The sequence below is a fragment of the Frankliniella occidentalis genome, unplaced genomic scaffold (genome assembly GCF_000697945.3).
Source record: "Frankliniella occidentalis isolate FOCC.00 unplaced genomic scaffold, Focc_3.1 Scaffold39, whole genome shotgun sequence".
In the NCBI taxonomy this organism is placed as follows: Eukaryota; Metazoa; Arthropoda; class Insecta; order Thysanoptera; family Thripidae; genus Frankliniella; species Frankliniella occidentalis.
In genome coordinates, this window is record NW_026267169.1 from 655829 (window position 1) to 661950 (window position 6122).

At 56.2% G+C, this 6122-nt stretch overlaps 1 protein-coding gene across 1 annotated transcript in view; it reads right to left on the bottom strand.

Moving 5' to 3' along the window:
• LOC113213004 (uncharacterized) overlaps positions 1-6122 on the bottom strand; it is a 17745-nt gene that overhangs the window by 6184 nt on the left and 5439 nt on the right. The gene's annotated exons all lie outside the window — the stretch shown is intronic.

The following is a 6122-nucleotide window of genomic DNA, read 5'->3' on the forward strand; positions in this document are numbered from 1 at the left end:
GTATGTAGCTCAAACCCACATCCATCGCATTCACCAGGAGTTTTATTTGCATCGAAAAGTTGGAAACTGCACAAAAACGGTAACGTCTGTTTATTTATTTTGTAAATCAAATATATCCCTGAAAAAATTGAATTGAAATGAATACGTATGTTGCGCAATGTATCGTCCCACTAAACAGGCGAGTCGATCCACAGAATGCTTTTACGAGTAAACTGCAATATGAAAGGGCTCTGGAAATCAGGGACTGGATGGAAACACACGTCATCTCTCGCAAACGAGTGTCGTGAAACTTTTATACTATCCCTTTTGCGGTCCCCGGAGAAGGCGGTCCGCAGTGCACTCCTACCCTGCTGCCTCTGCTGTTGCTGCTTCTCCGAACGAAAACCGAAAGAGAAACTTCATCATATCACAGCGGCGAGCGCGGGGGCGGGACCGTGCAGAGCGGGGCGGTCTCTATATAATATTTTACTTTACCGCGCAGCGAAAGCTTTTATTGTTCCATTTTGAGACCGAGAGGTATAAATCGTTGGGAGTCGGGGAACGTCGGCCAGCAGTTATCGCTCCCGGGCCTCCCCCTCACCCCCTCCCCCCAACCTGCCGCCATCTCTCACCAATTGCTATCAAAACTGGTGGCCCCTCTGTTATTGAAAGTGCGCGTACGGTGGGGGCGGAGGGCGGGGCGGGGCGTGGCAGGGCGAGGTGGGCGGCGCTGGTATTCCTATCTATAATTGCTAGAGACAAGCAGAATGACCCCAAGTCGGAAAGTGCTTCGAGAACTCTGGGCTGCTTCGGGGGAAAAGGGGGGGGGGTATGGAGGGAAAGGGGTGGAGGAGGACGGGAATGCGGCCTGCAAGGGGCAGGTCGGCTGAGAGACGGTGCTGCGGTATGCCGGGGGGAGAGGAGGAGAAAGAGGGGAGGGGCAAAGGGAGGAGAATTCGGAGGGGGGGCGGAGGAGGGGGAGGGGGAGGAAGAGAGGAAGGAGGAGGGACATGTCCTCCAGTCGTGTAAGGGCCCAAGTGCGGGCAGCCAGTGGAGAGCCACACCCGGCCATTCAGGACCCCCAGAGGGCCGCATGGCTGTGGCACACTGGAATGGGGTGAGCCAACAGACAGACAGGAAATCAGACGGACGGCGGGGACGGACAGATGGACAACAGATGAACAGACGGACAGACGGACCGACAGACGGACCGACAGACGGACAGATGGACAGACGGGCGGCGGGGCGACCACGAGGGGCGCCCGCGAAGGACAACCCAAAGAGAGTAGGTTGTCAAAGCAAGGAAGTGGCAAGCGGCAAAGTTAATTAAAAAAATAATTCGGGCCATCCAATTGGGTTGCTTTTGCGGAACGTGGACGTGTCCAACATACAAAAATGGCGTGGCCGTGACGGCCGCGGTTCTTTCTCCCTCTCTAATTAATGAAAGGTTCTTCGTTGTTCGAGTTTCGAGACCGACCTCCACGCGCTGCCGTGACGGAGTCTGCTGCGGGCCGGGATAGCGGCCACTCCGCCGGCGCCGAGTGAGCACCACCTCTGATTGAAGGGGGCCGAGAAGAACAACGGACGGAAGGAAGCCGTCCGCACTCCCAACTCGGCCACAGGGAGAGAGAGAGAGAGAGAGAGAGAGAGAGCTGCTCGCTGCTCGCCCCAGACCCAGAGCACTGCGGGCAATTGTCCTGCTCGGTCAACCGCAGCAGAACCCGCCTTCCCGCGACGCACTCGGGGAGGTGGGCTCGGACCAAACCGGAGAGGGAAGGCTCTACTCGGGACAGGAGGTCGAGGGGGTCGAGATGGGGAGTCTTTTGTGTGCAGCTTTTTGAAGTCGACTCGGGGCACACCGACTCAATGATTATTTCGGGCGCGTGGTGTGTGGGGGGAGTTGAGCTGCGCGGGCTGCGGCGCCGAGCCTGGTGGAAGAGGAGGAGGCGAGGAGGAAAAGGTGCAGGTGACGGCTGGGGAGGCGGAGGGAAAAACGCGGGCGCAGACGAAAAACTTTGATTATTACCCTGAAATGATAAGCACTCACTGCTGCTTTGCTTTTTCAGTCAAAACTTTTTCACTTTTCATGCGCGTGGGCAACGCGGTGGAGGTGCGAGGCGTGGAAACGCCGCCCAGCGCTGCTTGCACTACCGAAAATACCGTGAGAAATATGTTTTCTTATAACATCACATACATTTTAGATTTACGGACAATGACGTAGTTTACAAGGAACAAGTCTGTTAGGGCAAACATCTCTGTACATAAATGCATACATAAAAACCCAGCTTGCTTCTGTTTTCCCCACCCCCACCTCGCAAACGTCTGCAAACTAACAGTCGTGATTGCATTCAGTCTCGGTCTCTCTGTCTCTTTTCTCCCCACCCGTCTGTGACACTGGACTTTTCTCTCTCTCTCTTTCTCTCTCCCCCTAGTACGATTCTCTTTTTCCCTTGTCGCCTCGCTGGTCAGCGTAACGGTATAATCTGCGCCAATCCTCTCTACTAGCGCCCGCCGTGCGGCCCCCCCGGGGGCAGAGCCCGCTCGCCTAACGGAGTGGCCCGACCCGGCAGCCCATTCAGTGAGCTGAAAGCCGAAACAGACGACAACGGCAGGACTGGCGGCTGGGCCCGGGCTTTGGCCTGGGCTTGGCCCCTTGTCACGCCAACGCCCGGACCACGGCGGCGTCACTGGAGTCCAGCAAGCTCCACAGCAGCTCGGCGACACGTCGAGCCGAGGGGAAACTTTTCATGAACGTGAACAATGGCCAGCGCCCCCTCAATCTGGCCATTCTTGCGCCATGCCAAAACTTTTTTTCAAGAGATTTCCTTTTGATGGAGGAGAGCGGGCGGAAAGGATCTCGTTTAACTTTAGTGCGAGGTATATACAGCCGCATTCACAACAAACTGCGGGAAACAATGAGAGCGTTCTCCACAAACGCTCTGATATTATTACTCGTTGATAAAATGAGAAAACGACGGAAGTTGCGATCCGTGAGCTGATTTTTAAAGAAATGGATGTGTCAATAATTTTGTTGAGCACAACATGCAATTGGAAATGTTTCGACGGGCTGTGACCACACTGGAGTGGACCCGACCGGACGTGGAGAGGAGATTCACAAGCAGCTCCCCCGGCACAAATGGGTGAGCATCGCCTTCTGCCCCGCTCGCCTCGCCATCTGCCGCTCCCGGATATATTTCTCGATTTAGGTCGAACAGAACGTAAACCAGCTCCCTCGGACTCAGCGGAAGGGGTATTGGAGAGGAAGGTGGGGGGGGTGGGGTTAGAGGGAAAAACAGAGGGCGGAGATGTGCGAGGCGAAAGAGAGGCATGGAGAGCTATGCGAGAGGGTCGAGAATCGCGAAAGCAAGACGAGCGGACAATATAGCATCGCCGCCTCAGGCGGGCTCGGGTCTGATGTGCTCGGGCGGGAGCGATATAGAGCGATGGGTTGGCAAAAGTGCGATGTGCGGGGGCAGAGGAGCGAGTGGTGAAAACTCCTCGGATTTCGAGGGAATCTCATCAAAAATGTGGGACTTTTCTTCCTTTTTGAAGACAAATATCCTCAAAATCTGAGGAGTTTTCTCCAAACGATGAAGGTTTCTTCAAAGGTTTCCCCTTTTCCTGGAAAAAGAAATAAAAAGAAGAAATTGTTTTTACCGTGCAATATCTCGGGGGTGGGAGGGGGGGAGGGAGAAGAGGGAAGGGGGATTTCTGTTCCCACGGATTCGGTGGATGGAACGGTCTGAGGGGTGCGATGGGACGGAAGCAGTTGCAGCCCGTGCGGCGATAATGTACCTTATTTACTGATCGATTTCACTGCAAGAGCTCAGCGAGCCGCGCTTCTCTCACATTAGGAATGAACAGCCATCATCCTGCCCGGTCGAGCGCCTGCGGACCGCCCGATCGGCCACCCGCCGTTCGGGCGTGACGTGCGGGACTGCACACCGCACGGGCCCGCACCGCCGCCCCAGCCACGCTCACCGCTCGGAGGGTTTTTAAATTATCAAAAATTACCCAACCGTTTCCAACACAACAACAACAACAACAACAACAACAACAACGACTGAGTCATGAAACGCATTTTTTTTAGATACAGACAGCACAGTATTTATGCATTTTCCCCCAGATGCAACCCCGTTCCAACAACAGTATATAAATTCCAGGTATGAAACTATGAGGATGATGATTGCAATAAATGGAATCTTTGTTGCGGGCCGGCCCAGCCCAGCCTAGAGCGCGGGATGGGGCGGCGCTCTGGCTAAACTGATTGTGACGCAGAGCACCTAATCGCTTTCAACGCAGACTGCTATATAGTTACGGGCTGAGGGGGCGTAGGGGGGAGGAGGGGGGGGGGGTCCTCTGCGCCGCGCCCTGTAAATAACGGACTCGTTCGCTAATTGCACTCTGAGGCGGGGGAAGGTTATGGGCGCGGGGGAGAAGCAGAGGGGGGAGGGAGGGGAAGGGGTGGGACATTATCGCTCCGGCGCTATTAACCGGGGAGGCAGCAGCGGGGCCCGCGGAGAGGGGAGGAGGGGGGCTCCACCGACCAGCAGCACAGTGTCCTCCGTCTTTGTCTGGAGAGCTCGACGTCCCCTGTCTCATCGTTCCGAGCGCCGCGCCGCGCGCGTCGCGGTGCCTTTCCCTCCTGATGGTCTGCCTGTCCGCCTGTCCGTCTGAAGGGCCCAGCCGTCTTCGTCCCGACGTGCGGTGCCTGCTCTACCGTAATGGTCTGTCTCTCCGCCCCCGCCCCCGCTCACTGCCGCCGCCCCTGCCTCACCCCGCCCGTGACTGGGGGCGACACACCCATCTCCACTGATTGCTGCCCGAGCAGCGGGGGGGCTCTACAAGTGTTACATCTAATCAACGAGAACGACGTCGACCCGACCTTTAGAGAGAAGGACACACGCACCTCTTGATTATCCATTTCCACGGATTCCATCACAAATTCGACCTTCTCTTCTTCAAAATAAATTAACTTCTCAATTGAACGACAGTTTAAAACCATAAGTTAAATTTAAAGCTGTAAAATTGATTCGGAAATCTTTGGGCTAGAGCCACTGAAATCAGTCACAGTTTTCATCCGGTACGTTCGAAGCTTAATGGCAATCTCCATACAATAATGGCTGGAGGAATTCTATTCAGATCAGAGTAAACGTACATTTATAAATGCAGTAAGAGAGGTGATTTTGGCTCGGATTTAGGGGTACGCTCGGACACTATAGCACTTATTTCTACAGACTCAGTATGGAATGCGAACTGAGGTATATCGTCGTGAATAATGAGTGAAGTTTCTCACTGGAACACCCTCCTGAACGTTGAGTGAGACGGATGGCGGGGTGGAGGGGGTGAGTGCCCCTGGCCCCGCTCCCCTCCGGCACGAGCCTCGCACACGCGCAGACCCAGCGTGGGCGGGCCGTCGAGCCGTATGCCGAAGCACTCGAGCTAGGTGGGCGGAATTCCACAACAAAGTAGTCAGAGCAAGGACAACCCTCCCCTTCCCCCTCCCTCACAGACGGTCGACTTAATTACAGTATCCCCTCCCACTGCGCCGCCCCTGCGCCGCCCCTGTGCCGCCCCCGCGACGCCCCTGCGGCGCCCCTTTGCCGCCACACACGCTCACACTGTCGAGAAATGAATGGAGAGGGTGGGGCAGGGGGGGAAGTGCGGCCCGAGAACTGTTGGACCGCCGATTCATACATTCGGAGCAACAAGTCTGGCCTGGTTCATGGCCGGTTGTGCTGCTTTGCCTCTGGCGTGCCGCAGGGCGTGGCGTGGCGCGGCGCGGCGGCGGGACTCCTTTGTGGCTGAGGGGCTTAACTACGCCTCGCTACGCCACCATCAACGATACGCTGTTTTGGCCCCGCCGCCCCCGGGTCGTGATAGGGGCTTTCGCAGGCCGCTTTCAGCCGCGCTGTCGGCGGAGGGAACACGCGGGCAACCTGGCGCGGCGCAGACCCAGTCAATCAGAATCCTGAGAGAGGGGGGGAATGGTTTGGCGGGCTATCCCGTCCACGCATTATACAGGATCACAGCTCGACAGGGAAAAAAGGGACTGTGAGACGAGAACTATAGAAAGTTTTGATAACACACACGCGTTTTCTCTCTCCCTCTCTCCCTCCCTCCCTCCCTCCCTCTCTCTCTCT